The 17,129-nt window shown below is 37.3% G+C and overlaps 1 protein-coding gene across 4 annotated transcripts in view; it reads right to left on the bottom strand.

Moving 5' to 3' along the window:
• Nucleotides 1–17,129, bottom strand: part of FHIT (fragile histidine triad diadenosine triphosphatase) — a 1,347,126-nt gene that overhangs the window by 1,250,746 nt on the left and 79,251 nt on the right. Inside the window, exon 1 of one of the 4 annotated variants that reach the window (XM_070238724.1) lies at nucleotides 8,110–8,131. The exons of 2 other annotated variants lie outside the window; for them this stretch is intronic. The gene's annotated coding sequence lies outside the window, so the exon portion shown is untranslated. Of the gene's footprint in view, nucleotides 1–7,446; nucleotides 7,470–8,109; nucleotides 8,132–17,129 lie in introns of those variants that run through there. One more of the 4 variants, XM_070238725.1, reaches the window with a different exon arrangement.

Raw genomic sequence — 17,129 nt, 5'->3', positions numbered from 1 at the left:
GGGCTTAGGTGTAGGAGTTTATTTGGGAGATGATTCCAGGAAGCAGGGATGAGGGAATACAGAGTAAGAGAGGGAAGGAGTAAAAGTCAATATAAGGGTGAATTCTCAAGTTTGTCACTGAGAGCAAGGGGCTTGATTTGACCAGGATGTCCTAAGACGTGCATAGTATGTGCTCAGAATTATGCACCTGAAAAATGGAGGACTGGAGCATTTATTCACATGTTCAAACGCCCAACAGTTGAGGATAGCCCCTGAGGGCTTTAACTCCACGACACTCCCAGGCTCCTCTTCGGCTCAGGCCAAGCAGGCTCTCAGCCTGAGAGGTGGTTCTGGGTAAGAAAGCAGAAAAAGACCACAGTCGGTGCCAGGGTTAGGAAGCTGACTCGGACAAAACTGGTCATCACAGTTGCACTTGAAATCAGAGATGAGACAAGGAGCTGTGAAAATGCCCACCAGGGAAATCTGCCAAGGTGGTATTGGTGAGAACTAGGTGGAAATGACTAATCATTCAGCCTAGACCGACTGAGGAAGGAAAGGATGCTAGGAGAACATGACATGGAAAATTTTTCTAAGATTTAACTTTCTTGCAATGATTTTGACCCCTTCTAAAGAGATTAACTTAGGGATTTATAGTTGCTCAAAGTTAAGATCAAAAAGAAGGCTTTACACTCCTTCACAACAAGGGCCATGATATTAACCATTGACATTTATTGAGCTTTATTATACGCCAGGCACTTTGCAGCATCATCAGTGAATTATCCCTGCAACCAATTACAGTAAGAACTATTACTGTTCCCATCTACAAAGGAGGAAACTGAGGATAAGAGTTCTTAAAGTTTTTAACGTCATTGGGGTAACAGCCTATTTCATTTTAAGTGTGTGTACCAATAACCCATGCCTGCATACTTGTGTCTGAACACACACACACACACACACACACACACACACACACACAGTAAAGCCAGGTATGAGTTTTATACCAGAGAATACCATTTACTTAGCTTCCCTGTCCATTTCTTCATTACAGGGATAATGAAGCACTTCTAGACTCTTTAATGAATGAACTTCTTTAATTTTTTTATTTATACCAATTGATCAATGTCTTTTCTGCAAATATACAAGACAAGGAATGAAGAAAAGTAAGGACTTTTGGATACAGAGACTGGAGTAAAAACCGACAACAAAATATTACCCAAACCACAGAGCTAAATTAAGTCAACAAAAAGCATCATAAAGCGGAAAATTAAAGCATGTAAAGACTTTAAACTCATTACAGACCAAAATGTAAATCTGATTGCAAAATTATCTGCCTCTTTAATTTGGAGGTTCATGAGCATGCTGGAGGTAGGAGGCAAAATTTAATTTACAGAGCAATTTTGGCCAATCATCCCTATTTTCTTTAATACAAGAGCTGGGAGGGAGAGCGAATGACATAGATACTATCCACGGAAGGCCAGAGGAAGGAAAAACAGACGTGATCACATCACAGACCCACTCGGGTCTGGCTTGGGGAGGCTGGTTAGGCAATGCCACCCTCCCTGGGATGGAGTTGGTTTGTAATTAGTTTAGGCTGTGGAGGCCTGTATCATTAAAAAGATGACAACTGGACACTTGCCACAATCAAGATAATGTTTCATAATCAAATTAACTCAGCTCAAGAGCTTGATTTGGAGCCTGTTTATGGTTAACTATCAAATGACTTTCAGAGTACTTGGAGCATAAGATATAAAAAAGACACTAGGTAAGCAGCGCATGAACACAAGAGGCACGTGAAGACGCGGCCATTTGTGAACCACAGTGCATTTATGATGGAGGTAGAGTCAGGGGACAGGAAGTACAAATAAAAGGGATTAGAAATCAATCCTCGAAGAACTGAATACATTTTTCATGAAACAATAGAATTAAACTCATACACCTTAAAATGTATATGGCTAAATACTTTAGCAGAAGGATTATATCAGATCCTGAATTGCTCAAAAGCAGGAAACTTCAAGTCATACATCTTTGCTTCAACAGAACCTAACACATTGCCTAGACAGTGTGGGTCCTCAGAAAAACTTGTGTCTTTATCATGCTGTTATAATAATTAGGAGAGGACAACATTAAAACATAGAAAACCTTTTTGATCAACTGGGAAGAGAAAATGATATGTAGATGGATTGCAACCATGTACAAAACTCAGCATCTTTGAGGACAACTAAAAGAAAACATGAAAAAATGAACAGTAGTGTTGGGTGTTGGGAGTTTGCAAATGGTTTTTTGTTTTTGTTTTTTTCTAAAACTGTCTTTCACATTGTCAGGATGTTGTCAGAATGTCATCTTTTCCATTTCAAAATCTACAAATGTTTTCATCTTGGAGGGAGGGAAGGAACCTGGTAGTGAGTGAATGCTAGCTTATAGGATAAGTCTCAAAGTCTATTTCTTAGCACTGGAGATCCCTTATGATCTAGTCCAGCCAAGAACTCCAGTTGCACATCCTATCCCTCCTCCTTCTTTCTTCTCTGTTGCACTTAATTGCTTGCCCTTTCCAAAATGTATCTATGTTTCACATTTTTTTTTTTTTGCACATACCATTCTCACTACCTGGAACACCCTTCCTCCCATCCATTCTTCATACAGCTAAATCTACCTTATTCTTCAAAACAGCTCAAATATCGTTTCTCTAAGAAGCCATCTCTGACTTCCCACACCCTACACCAATCTCATTTTTTTGCCACACCTCTGCATTTCTATAGCAACTTATATGCTTACCTCTCTGAGAGAGCTTGCCACACTATGCTCCAATCACTGGTTTACCTGCCTTTCTCCTCCACTAGCCTAGACACTACCTACAGATAATGTAAAGATACCCGGGGCTACAAAGGCCGATGGATAACCCACGGTCTTTTCAACAAATTGTGACAGTGTGGTCACTTAGTCAAGACTCTTTGGGTTGCAAGTAATAAACATCCATTGAAACTTGTTTGAGCACAACGAGGAATTTATTTATAAGGACACAGAGATACTTCTCAGAGCCCAGTGGTAGAAAGTGCAGTCATTAAGGTCTGGACCCTAGAGCCAGAAAGCCTACAGAATCAAGGCAGCTACTCTCTTAGTCAGTGTTACTGTCTCCCACTCTCTGCAACCCACAGTCATCTAATCTGCATCCTTTCCGTAGGCCTGTTGCATTCTTCCCTCTCACTCAGAAAGACACTTGTATAGTGGCTAAAGGCATGAGCTCATGCTACCTGGTTTCATGGCTGGCTCTGCCACTACTCAACTATATGACCTTGGGTAAATTACTTAACCTCTCTGTGACTCAGTTTCCTCTTTTATGAAATGAGAATGAGAAGAGGACCTACCTCACAGGACTGTTATGAAGATTATTGAATTAATCAAAGACATGGTTCCCACAGTTCCCAAGTGTACCTGTTTACCCAGTGTATCTACAAATATGTCTTAGTCCCAAGTCCGACTCCTTGGAAAGACAATCTAATTGGCCCAGTTTGAGGCAGCTGTGCATCCATGATCCACTGAGTCATGGGCTTGGGGGCCAAGCTACACAGTACAAACACGACTGCCAGTGCTACTCTTAAAGGTGAGAGTTGAGGGCATCTTCTCAAAGAAAGGTGCCATGGGCTAAGCTGACACCATAAACAGATGCCTACTACAGCCAGCAACTATCCTCTCATCAGCACGTGCAGCCACGTTTGTGAGCCTGTCTTGGGTTACAGCTGGGCTGCTTCACCTCACAGTCCTTCGCGAGGCTCTTATTTAAAATACACAGCTGCCTATCTGCCTGCAATGGCACCTAAGGGAGCTCTACACGCTGGCACTTAATAAAGGCTTAATGGCGATGACGGTAACACTGACAAGAATGACGGTGGCACAACAGGCCACACCATAGGCTGCTATTGCTTCCCTGCAGTTTGCTACTGGGCCCTGTGACTTGAAATTGAAGTCAGCACATCCTTCTAACTTGGCTAATGTAGCTTTGCTCTGGGGCCAACCCTCATCAGCTCCTATCCAGCCGCTAGTTAGGTAGATTTACGCCCACTAAATCCATTGTCACACAGGGCTTCCTCCTCACTGCCAGGGTTTAAAGAACATAAGCACAGTATCTGATACCAGAAGAGGAAAGGCTTCTAAAGGAAATTAACCATTTGACTTCAAAGTGTTCTGTCACTGCTCTAGAACTTCCAAGTATGTAAATGAGGTCTCCTTGGGGAGTTGCATCTTTAGAATAAAAAGAAAGTCACCACAGCCTTGGGCTCCTACCTAGCCAATAAATAAAGTCCCATTTGCAACTCTATATCAAGCTTATTTTTATCCTAGTATGATCTCCTCAACAAAAATCAAGATTTGTAGACCAACACATCTTCAAAGTCTATCCACATTATCTCACGCAGTTCTCAAAACAGCCCTGGTGAGTGGGATTGCCGTCATCATTTCACAGAAGAGGAAACTGAGGCTCAGAATGGTTAAGACAGTTGCCTAAGAGCATGGGAGCTGAAACCAGTGAGCCCTAATTAAACCCAAATTGACTCGCACTTTGCCCATGGTACTTTCTCTACCATACTACTGCCTGTTGTCACTTGCTTTCCCTAGTTTCAAACCAAGAATCATCATCCCTGAACTACTTGCATGTACACATTTGAGCACCAGTGTTCTGTATCAGTGCTCAGTAAGGGAAACTCAGTAGCCACCCAACCAGCACAGCTAATCAGATTCACATATTTAGCTTCCATGGAAGATTTCATTTGAGGAAATGAAACAATGTACATTACTCCTTTCACTGCCACCACCTCCATCATCACCACATTTATTTAACACTTCCTGGGTACCAGACACTGTGTTAAGTGCTTTATAAGCATTATCTCAGGTAAGCCCCACAGTGAGAAGTACTTTTATTACTCTCCCATTATACAAATCAAGAAATTGAGGCTCAAAGCCATTAGCCTTGCCCAAAGTCACATAGCAAGTAGCCTGGTAGATATTCAAAGCAAGAACTTTCTGATTCCAGACTCAAAATCATCATTACCAGTGTTTAGAGAAATCAATTCCAGGACCAGTATCAAGATCTTATTGCAGGTCTCTTTCATAAAAATATTCTGCTTTTGAATTTTTAGCTCTCAGTGACAAGTAAAATATGCTAGTAACTACCTCAAATCTTTTCTAGAAGTAGGCAGGAAAATAAACAAATAGCTAGGATTTCTTTTAAGAATTTGAATAGCAGGGTACGCATATAATAGATGCTTCAAAAATTTTGCTGTAGCATGCAGAGCAATCTCATTTTCAAATGGTGAATCCTGGCTCATGTGTATGTAGCATTATAATCATCCAAGGAGGGTTTATGGTACATAGCTCTTTAAGGAATGTTGGTACTTAAGAGGATTTCAGTAGCAAGAGCAGCCTAAAATCAGTCACCATCACTGAGCACAGTCATTGGAAGGCCTGGAATTCGCTTTTAGAAAATTAATTTGAAAAAGGACTCAGAAAATGGCAAAGTTGACTCACAGATCAAAGACAACCTAAATATTTAACTCATCACCATCTATGAGGTTAAAGACCTTTAATGGCTGTTTGTACAAGAAAGGGCAGAAAAAAAGAGTAGAAAACAATGAGAGATGGTAGAGTGTAGTGGTCAAGAGCACTTTGGGGACAGCCAGCCCTGTGTGGGAGTCCTGACTATGTCATTTACCAGCTCTGTGGCTTTGGGCAAATTGTCTAAACACTCTAACTCATTTGGTCATCCATAAAATTTGAATAATAGTGGCATCTCTTTGATTTCTATACTTAATAAGCAACAGCTTTGAAGATGATAAGATGATGACACTGACAAAGATGATGATGATCTGTCTGCTTCTACTCTTAGGAAAATAAGTACATGGGAAATAGCCAAATTTAGCACAAAAAGAGCATCCTCCTCTTTCTCTTTCCTGCTTTTGTTTGGAAACTCTTTTGCCCTGCTCATCTATGTTTAAACCCTGAACTCCTCTCGAGAGCGCCTACATAGCTTCTGTTAACAGAGAAGAACATGCTTCTTCTCCTCCCAAATGGGTGAGGGCTGAGAAATTTGCCACTTCTTGGCTGCCTCTGGGGCTAAAAGCCATCAGAAATTAATAATCTTGATATAAGGTTACTCTCCTCCCTACCTATTATTACAGCCAATGGGAGCTGGCTTTGTTTGCAAATTTTCACAGCAGGGCCCAAAATACAAGGCTCATCGACATTCGAGAGTATTACTGATTCAGAGTGTAAGCACTGAAGCCATCCAGTTCAGTGCTATTACATCTTAGGAGGATATGGGGGAGATAGAGGGAAGGGAATGAGCATTTTTAAAACATCAGCAATACACCAGGCAGAGAACTGGAACATAAGACACAGTTCTAGGTCACTGAACTTACAATCCAAATTTAGCTGATAAAAAAGACACAAATGTGAGAAAAAGTACAGAATAAGTTAGGAGACACTTTCTTCCCCTATTAACTGAACATATCTAAAAGTTTGGAATAGCAGGTGAGTTTGTATGTATAACCAACACTGAAGACATCATTCTCTCTACTGCTGCTGAGCATGCAAAAAAGGAAATATACAAAACAGCTTTGATCATAATCAAAGGGAGGAAGCAAGCTCCTTGAGGGCAGGAACCATCTGTGTCCTAGTAAACACTGTATCCCCGGCCCGTAGCACAGAGGTTGCAAGTAGAAAGCATGCAATCCAAGTGCTGAATGAATGCAAGAATGTATGTATGCACCCACTCAAACCCAGAGCCCTTGGGCGGTTTCACTCGTCTTCTTCCTTATTCATCTAGGATGAATAAGGATGTCCTACCTTGCTGGTCATCACCAACATTGACAATAATGAAAACACAAGTTCATAACAAAATAATATTTTAAACATACATAGCATACCAAGTCATTAAAAATAGACTAGGGAGTATTTTACATTGAGACACTAGGGAGCATTACTTTGAAATGTCACTTTGTGCTTTAATTAGTACGCCCTAATGATAAGTATATGTCATTCTTATCTAATGAAAGTCTTGAATGCATATGGAATCTGGGTCACAGCCCTCTCTGGGAGGTACACGGATGTACAAAGAACAAACAGAATGCATGTGTTGATGTCAACTAGCTTACTTATCTTTATTAAAATAACTGCCAAAGTTTCAAGTTTTAAAATTTGAGAATAAATTTGTTCAGCACACCGAGCACTCTCAGCATAGCAATTTCATCTCCTTTCACATTTCTCAAGACAGCCTAAGCTGTTGTAGGGATATATGAAGTTCCCAGTGATCTCTTTCAAGCCGACTCTCAGAGGTATCACTCAGAACAGGACCACCTGCTCGGAGGCATATTTCTAATAAAGACAACAATAGGACTGCTTGCTCACAGGGAAATTTATAAGGCTGTCTTTGCTTCCTTCCACCTATTGTGGTGCTTTATGCAAGTAGAATGTACTTACTCTTCGGAGCTTCAAAGACGTCGATAATGGACTTCTCCTTTTCAAAGAGAAGTCTTAGTTGTCTGCTCCTTTCATTCAACAGTCAGAATATAAAAGGACCAGAGTGATACAGACAAATACCTCTGAGCTGCTTGTTGTGGCACTGTCAGATAAAGAACTTGCGTAGCCCAGAGAGATATTTGATATTCATTTGAATGTCAATACCAAACACCCTCTCCCAGCCACTCCACCAAAGCAGCAGCGAGAATGTGTCTCAAACACAGAACACAGAAGCTATCACTTGGGTGCGGCTTCAAGTTCCTTTTTACAGTTTCTGCCCCCCCCCCCAAAAAAAAGAGAGAGAGAGAGAGAGAAAATCCAGGACTGATGTTCTCTGCTTTATGTTCCCCAGATACTGTCAAAAATAGAGGTCATTTATAGCTTCATCAACTGACTAACCCAGAGCAGACTCCAGATTTCTCAATTGTAACGACTATGTCAGTTCTCAAAAGCAGTCAAGCAAGTTACCAAGCTTTTAACCAACTCCAAGCAATAGGCTGCTTGGGTACCCAGGGCTTCAATCCGTGGCAAATCTGCATCACCATGATGACTCTAGTTCAACCTGCCCCAACAGTGGGCTCTCATTTTCTACTCAGGTTTCATGCGATCATCTCATTCACATACCCCCAGTGACCAATCCGCCTCCTGCGCCACAGCTCTCTCAGTACCTTCACAATTGGAAAGCAATTTCTCAGGGAGAGTTAAAGCTTCACTTGCTTTTCACAGAAATGGCTCATGGAGATATTATCTTAAAATGCTTTCTCTTAAAAAAATTTTTTTGAACTGAGAATTACATGCTGTGCTGAAATAGGATGGTGGTGGATTCTGATTATATCTTTTTTCCCATTTTGGTTTCACTCTTAAATATAGAAAATGCCAGGGTGCTCTCTCCTCCAACTCCTTTTTTCTCCCTCATAGTAAAAGTTTAGTCCACTGAGTCAGAAGCAGCTTTAGTATAAAACTTTTATCTTTTACCTGCCCCCACCAACCAATATCTGAGAACAATGTGATTATGCATTATTTCGTGCCACGGCTGTTCTCCTGAGAACTGCATGCAAATGAATCAAGGCAACAGTGTGTTTGAACATGGCTCTAATCACTGAAAAGTGGGAAAAAGATACCCAGTTCTAATCCTCTTTGATCACCTTTCCTCCTCTTTAAATGAGCGGCCTGGAGATTCTCCAGCTCATTTCTAAAATTCTTGCATTGTGCTTCAATACCTCACAGTGCAACAATATGAAAAGTCATGAAAACATTAAAAATGATCATCATAAAAACGACAGTGAAAAGCAAAAATAATATTTACGATATAACATTCAGATTTCTTTAAAATGAAAAATTATTCCACAAATTTTCTGTAAATTAACTTTTTTTCATTAGGCCCCTCTTAAAACGTGCTATGTCAAAAGGGGTGATCCAAACACATTGGGGTAATCATTAACATTTAAAATTAGGCTGGTAAAAAATAATAAATTAAAAAAATAAAATTAGGCTCTTAGCTTTTAAAGAACAAACTTTTGAGGGAAAAATAGATCTCCGAGGCACAGCAACAACAACAAAAAAAAGGCAAAATATTACCTACCTAAAAGCCTAAAAACAAATGTGGATTTCAGTGGTTTTTTTCCACTACCTTACTGAAGATCACTAATATATTCTGTATAATGTATTTCAGAATTTCATCTCTTTACCCAACCTAGGGAATTTTTTTACCATTAGTCAATTTCATATTTGTTGGTCAGTTGCACTGATTGTTGCCCTTCGCTTCCCGGAAAACAACAAAGTTGATGATAGCCTAACCAATCATGGAGATAAAGATTTGAGAGAAAAGACCCTAACTGGTTTTTAAATTATAAATACATTATTTCAACAATTCATTTTACATAAAAGAAATACTTTACGGATAGAACTCATCCAATCAATTAACAGGAAAAAATAAGATAAAAAATATGCTAAGTCACATAATCCTTGGGAAGAATTTTTGGGAAGGAGAAAGCAGTCATGAGTCCGTTGGTACAAGTTTCTAATGTTTATGCATAATGTATGCAAGTACGTGTGTATAATATATTAATGTAATACACATGGCATAAAATATACAGTGCATGCTTATTATGCATGTGTTATGTGTATTGATAGTTTTTGAGAGAATTTTACACAATTAGGAAACCACTGTTTTTTTGTCATTTCTAAACAATTATGATACTGTGGAAGAAATCTTTGACCAGTCTTGGTTTAGTCATTATTTAGCATTCAGATGTAGCAAGAAAACTATTACCTAAAAAGAATTTTCTGCAGATCCATTTTTAGAGTTTTTTGAATGAGAAATTACATTCTTTTCTCTTTAAGAAATATAGTATTATTAATCTAGGCAATTATTGTCATGCTAACATAATAAATAAATTATTTTTTCTATTCTATTGTCAATGTGCTTTTTTTCTACAGCTTTACTGAGACGTATTTCACATATCATAAAATTAATCCATTTAAACTGTATAATTATGTAGTTTCTAGTATATTCACAGAGTTGCGCGACCAACACCACGATCAATTTTTTTTCTTTTTAGATTTATTAAATTTGTTTTATTGAGGTAACACTGGTTTATAACATTATATAAATTTCAGCTGTACATCACTTTATTTCGATTCCTATGTAAGTTACATCATGTTCACCAACCAAAGACTAATTACCATCCACATACATGTGCCTAAACGCCCCTTTCATCCTCCTCCCTCCCCCCTTCCCCTCTGGTAACCATTAATCCCATCTCTGTCTCTATGAGATTGTTTGTTGTTGTTGTTATCTTCTATTTATGAGTGAGATCATATGGTATTTGATTTTCTCACTCTGACTTATTTCACTTAGCATAATACTCTCAAAGTCCATCCATGTCATCACAAATGGCCAGATTTCATCTTTTTTATGGTTGAGTACTATTCCATTATGTATATATACCACATTTTCTTTATCCATTCGTCCCTTGATGGGGGGCTCAGTTGCTTCCAAGTCGTGGCTATTGTGAATAATGCTGCAATGAACATAGGTGTGCATAAATCTTTACACATTTGTTTCGTGTTCTTTACAAAGATAGCTAGCCGCGGGATACTTGGATCATATGGCAGTTCTATTCCTAATTTTTTGAGGAATCTCCATACTGTTTTCTATAGTGGCTGCACTAGTCTGCACTCGCAGCAGCAGCATATGAGAGTTCCCTTTTCTCCACAGCCTCTCCAACACCTGTTATTTCCTGTCTTGTTAATTATAGCCATTCTGACGGGCCTGAGGATATTTCATTGTGGTTTTGATTTGTATTTCCCTAATAATTAGTGATGTTGAACATCTTTTAATGTGCCTGTTGGCCATCTGTATATCTTCTTTGGAGAAATGTCTGTTCAGATCTTTTGCCCTTTTTTCAATTGGGTTGCTAGTTTTTTTGTTGTTGTGATGTATGCGTTCTTTACATATTTTGGATATAAACCCCTTATCAGATATATGGTTTGCAAATATCTTCCAATTCTTAGCTTGTCTTCTCATTTTGTTGATGGTTTCCTTTGCTGTGTGGAAGCTTTTTACTTTGATGTAGTCCCATTTGTTTATATTTTCTATCATTTCCCTTGCCTGGTCAGACATGTTATTTGAAAATATGCTAAGACCAATGTTGAAGAGCATACTGCCTATGCTTTCTTCTAGAAGTTTTAGGGTTTCACGTATTACATTCAAGTCTCTAATACATTTTGAGTTAATTTTTGTGTATGGTGTAAGATAACGGTGTACTTTCATTCTTTTGTGTGTGGCTGTCCAGTTTTCTCAACACCATTTATTGAAGAGACTTTTTTCTCCCTTGTATGTTCTGGGCTCCCTTGTCAACAATTAGTTGTCCATAGATGTGTAAGTTTTTTCTGGGTTTTCAACTCTGTTCCACTGATCTGCACATCTGTTTTTGTGCCAGAACCATGCTGTTTTCATTACTATAGCTTTATAGTATATTTTGAAATCAGGGAGTGTGATACCTCCAGCTTTGTTCTTTTTTCTCAGGATTCCCTTAGCTATTTGGGGTCTTTTGATGTACCATATACATTTTAGGATTCTTTGTTCTATTTCTGTGAAAAAATGTTGTTGGAACTTTGATAGGGATTACATTGAATCTGTAGATTGCTTTAGGAAGTATGGACATTTTAACTATGTTAATTCTTCCAATCCAAGAGCATGGAATATCTTTCTATTTCTTTGTGTCCTCTTCAATTGCTTTCAACAATGTTTTATAGTTTTCAGTGTAAAGGTCTTTCATCTCTTTCATTAAATTTATTCCTAGGTATTTTATTTTTTTGTTGCAGTTGTAAATGGGATTTGATTCTTAATTTCTCTTTCTGCTACTTAGCTGCTAGTGTATAGAAAGGCAACTGAATTTTGTATGTTGATTTTGTATCCTACAACTTGACTGTATTCATTTATTATTTCTAAAAGTCTTTTGGTTGATCCTTTAGGGTTTTCTAAATATAAAATCACGTCATCTGCAAATAGTAACAGTTTCACTTCTTCCTTTCCAATGTGGATCCCTTTTATTTCTTTTTCTTGCCTGATTACTCTGGCTAGGACTTCCAATAGTTTGTTAAATAAGAGTGGCAAAAGTGGGCATCCTTGTCTGGTTCCTATTCTTAGAGGGATAGCTTTCAGTTTTTCTCCGCTGACTACGATATTAGCTGTGGGTTTGTCATATATGGCTTTTATTATGTTGAGGTACTTTCCCTCTATACCCATTTTATTCAGAGTTTTTTTTTTTTATCATAAATGGATGTTGTATCTTGTCAAATGCTTTCTCTGCATCTATTGAGATGATCATGTGATTTTTATTCTTCATTTTGTTAATGTGGTGTATCACCTTGATTGATTTACAGATGTTAAACCATCCCTGCATCCCTGAAATAAATCCCACCTGATCATGGTGTATGATTGTTATAATGTATTGTTGTATTTGATTTGCTAGTATTTTGTTGAGGATTTTTGCATTGATCTTCATCAGTGATACCGACTAGTAATTCTCTTTTTTTGTGTTGTCCACGTCTGGTTTTGGTAACAGGGTAATGCTGGATTTGTAGAATGAGTTAAGAAGCTTCCCCTCCTCTTGTTGGAAGAGTTTGAGAAGGATAGGTATTAAGTGCTCTTTGAATGTTTGGTAGAATTTACCAGAGAAGCCATCTGCTCCTGGACTTTTATTTTTGGGGAGTTTTTTTATTACTGTTTCAATCTCCTTACTGGTGATTGGTCTGTTCAAATTCTTCATTTCTTATTGATTTAGTTTTGGAAGGTTGTATGATTCTAAGAATTTATCCATTTTTTCCAGATTATCCAAACTGTTGGCATATAGCTTTTCATAGTATTCTCTTATAAGTTTCCATATTTCTGAGGTGTCCATCATAATTTCTCCTCTTTCATTTCTGATTTTATTTATTTGAGCCTTCTCTCTTTTTTTCTTGGTGAGTCTAGATAAAGGTTTGTCAATTTTGTTTATCTTTCCAAAGAATCAGCTCTTGGTTTCATTGACATTTTTCTATTATTATTTTAGGCTCTATTTCATTTATTTCTGCATGATTTTTATTATTTCCTTCCTTTTATTGATTTTGGGCTTTGTTTGTTCTTCTTTCTCCAGTTCTGTTAAGTGCATTGTTAAATTATTTATTTTTCTTGTTTGTTGAGGTAGGACTGTATTGCTATAAACTGCCCTCTTAGAACTGCTTTTGCTGTATCCCATAAATTTTGGCATGTCGTATTTTCATTTTCATTTTTCTCCAGGTATTTTTTTTATTTCTTCATTGACCCAATCATTGTTCAGCAGCATTTTGTTTAATCTTCACATATTGCTGGCTTTTCTGATTTTCTTCCTGTAGTTGATTTCTAGTTTTATTCTGCTGTGGTCAGAAAAGATGCTTGGTATTATTTCAATCTTCCAAAATATATTGAGACTTGTTTTGTGGCCTAATATGTGGTCTGTCCTGGAGAATGTACCATGTACATTCAAAAAGAATGTATATTCTGTGGTTTTTGGATGGAATGTTCTGTATATATCTACTAAGTCCATCTGTTCTAATGTGTCATTTAAAGCCAATGTTTCCTTACCGATCTTCTGTTTGGATGATCTAGCCATTGGTGTAAGTGGAGTGTTAAAGTCTCCTACTGTTATTGTGTTGCTGTCTGTTTCTCCTTTATGTCTGTTAATAAGTGCTTTATATATCTAGATGTTTCTATGCTGGGTGCATAGAAATTTACAAGTATTATATCCTCCTGTTGGATTGTTCCCTTTATCATTATGTAGTGCCCACTTTGTCTCTTGTTACAATTTTTGATTGGAAGTCTATTTTGTCTGATATAAATATTGCTACCCCAGCTTTCTTTTCATTGACATTTGCATGGAGTATCTTTTTCCATCCCTTCACACTCAGTTTATGAGTATCTTAGGTCTAAAGTGTGTCTCTTGTATGCAGCATATATATGCATCTTGTTGTTTTATCCAATTGGCCAACCTATGCCTTTTGACTGGAGCTTTCAGTGCAGTGACATTTAAAGTAGCTATTGATAAGAATGTACTTTTTGCCATTTTGTTCCTTTTCTTCTGTTTTAGTAGTTTTTCTCTATTCCTTTCTTCTTCTCTTGCTCTCTTCCCTTGTGATTTGATTGCTTTCTTTAGTACTATGTTTGAGTTCCTTTCTCTTAATTTTTTGTGTATTTATCATAGGTTTCTGGTTTGTGATTACCATGAGGTTCATATATAATAACCAACATATATAGCAATCTATATTAAGTTGATGTTGTCTTAAGTTTGACCTCTTGCTAAAAGCCCTATTCTTTTACTCCCCTCCTCCCACATTTTATGTTTTTGATATCATATCTAACCTCTTTTTTGTGCATGTGTATCTTTTACCCTCCTATCATGGAAATAGATAATTTTAGTACTTTTGTCTTTTGGCCTTCATATTAGCTTCACAGATGGTTGATCTGCTACCTTTATGTGTTTTTGCCTTTACCAGGGATTTTATTGTGTGTTTGGGGTTTTTTTGATAATTTTCTTATTCCTATTTGTGGTCTTTTCTTTTCCACTTAAATAACTCCCTTTAGCATTTCTTGTAAGGCTGGTTTCTTGGTGAGAAATTCCTTTAGTTTTTGCTTGTCTAAAAAATTCTTTATCTCTCCCACCATTCTGAATGGTAACCTTGTCAGGTAGAATATTCTTGACTATAGGTTTTTTCCTTTCAACACTTTAAATATATTGTGCCACTCCCTTCTAGCCTGTAAGGTTTCTGCTGAGAAGTCAGCTGATAGCCTTATGGGGTTTCCTTTGTGTGTAACTTGTTGCCTTTATTTTGCAGCTTTTAGGAGTCTCTCTTTAATTCTTGACATTTTAATTATAATGTGTCTTGGCGTGGGCCTGTATTTTGTCATGTGTGCTTTTGGTATTGTATCTAAGGAACCTAACCCAAGGTCACAATTATTAACTCTTGTTTTACCCTAGCAGTTTTACAGTGTCAGCTCTTACAGTGTTAGCTCTTTACAGTGTTAGCTCTTATTTAGGTCTATGATCTGTTTTGAGCTAACTGTTGTGTATGGTGTCTAAATTCATTCTTTTGCATGTGGATATTCAGTTGCTCCAGCAACATTTATTGAAAAGACTAATGTTTTCCCTATTGAATTGTCTTGGCACTCTTGTCAAAAATCAATTGACCATAAACATGAAGGTTTATTTCTGATGCTCAGTTCTACTCTAGTGATCTACCCTTATGTTAGTATCACACAGTCTTGATTACTATAGCTTTGTAGTAAGTTTTGAAATCAGGAAGTATGAGTCCTCCAACTTTGTTCTTCTTTTTCAAGATTGTTTTGGCTATTCTGGGTCCCTTGCAGCTTCATATAAATTTTAAGATTAGCTTGTCAATTTCTGGAAAAAAAAAAAGCTGGGATTTTGAAAGGGATGGCATTGAGTATGTGGATAATTTTGGGAAGTATTAGATTCTTAATAATGCTCAGTTTTCTGATCCATAACAAGGGATGTCTTCCCATTTATTTATTCTTTAATATCTTTCAACAATATTTTATAGTTTGCAGTATAGAAGTCTTGCACTTCTCTTGTTAAGTTTATTCCTATGCATTTTTTGTTGCTATTATAAATGAGATTGTTTTCTTAATTTCATTTTCAGATTGTTCATGGCTAGTGTATAGAAATAAAATTGATTTTTGTATCATGATCTTGTATCTTGCAACATTGCTAAACTCGTTTCTTAGTTCTAATAGTTTTCTAGTGGATTTGCCAATGCACTTTTAACTTAAACTTTTAAATTATTTTGATCTCCACCATATTTCTAAATATCAGTGTATGCTATTATTATTCAACAATTTTCCTCAATATTGAGAAATTAAATCTCGTGTGCTCCTAGCTCTCATCTAGCCCTTTCAACTAACCCCTCAGGCTGATGATCACTCTCCACAGGAAAGCGGAAAGAATGATATAAACAAGAAAAATTACTTCTTCCATAATTCTATATCTACTGGTTAGTAAAACCATCAGAGTCGTAAAATTAAACATATGCTAAGCTACTGAAACTCTTCTGCCTAGCATTACCTTGCTAAAATGAAGTCAAGCAAAACATAACCAAAAGTGGATTTTGACATTTCATATTTTGTTGAATACTGTTAGGATGCTGGCAATCACTGTCTCTTACATACAAATTAACAGCCTACCATCTGTCAAGTATTGGAATAATCACAGGGTTTAGTGCACAATATGGTTATTAGAATATGACCTGACAAAAAGGAAAATAACACAACCTAATTTGGACTATAAAATCTATGATCTCACTTGCAAATGACAGTTTGACAAGCTATTATTCTGCATTTTGGCTTCTACAGTAAAAGTGGTTTTATGCATATGTAATTCCATTAGTTATACAGGTAACAGCCTGTGGAAGATTGCCTTAAACTATAAAACCTGCTTGGTCATACAATATTTTTTAACTGATTCTTAGACAAATATTTGCACTGCGAATAAGTGGGAATGTAATGATCTGAGCCTTCACATTTCCAAGTGAAGCACCAATCATTAGGCAAAAATGTCTTTGCAATATTGCTTCCAGCAATTCCACAGGATTCTTCAGGGTATATGCAAAGAAAAGGCTGTAGGAACTTATTAAAACTATTCACGTGGACATACATCAAAGTCAAAAAGCTGACAGTTTTGAAAAGTGTAATATATGAAACACTTTGGCGTGGAATTTACTTCATCCCCAACAGTGACATCTGCTAATGAGCATCATTAATATTGCCTACTTTTATTTATTCTAATGCCTCGTGGGTGCTATCTTTATGCACATTCTTCTGTAGCGCCTTTTGTTTTCATCCAGGGGAGAAAACCCATACCGACAGCTACCTCTAATAAAGATGATTCCAGCAAAATTCTTCTTCTCTTGTTACAGAGAGAACACAGAGTACCAAGTTCTTTTTATTGTTGTTTTCTGCCTCTCAAAACAGTGCAGAAATGCGTGGTGTTCCTGAAGGTTATTTAAGGGTACACTCACTGTGTCTAAAACACATGCTTAAGAGAGAAATGCATTAAGTCTCAAGGCAAAACGTTCAGTTGAGGTGACAAAACAAAATAGATTTTTTA

Source organism: Equus caballus, chromosome 16 (genome assembly GCF_041296265.1).
Source record: "Equus caballus isolate H_3958 breed thoroughbred chromosome 16, TB-T2T, whole genome shotgun sequence".
NCBI classification, from domain to species: Eukaryota; Metazoa; Chordata; class Mammalia; order Perissodactyla; family Equidae; genus Equus; species Equus caballus.
Note: the sequence above shows the minus strand (reverse complement) of the source record. Positions and strands in the feature narration are given on the sequence as shown.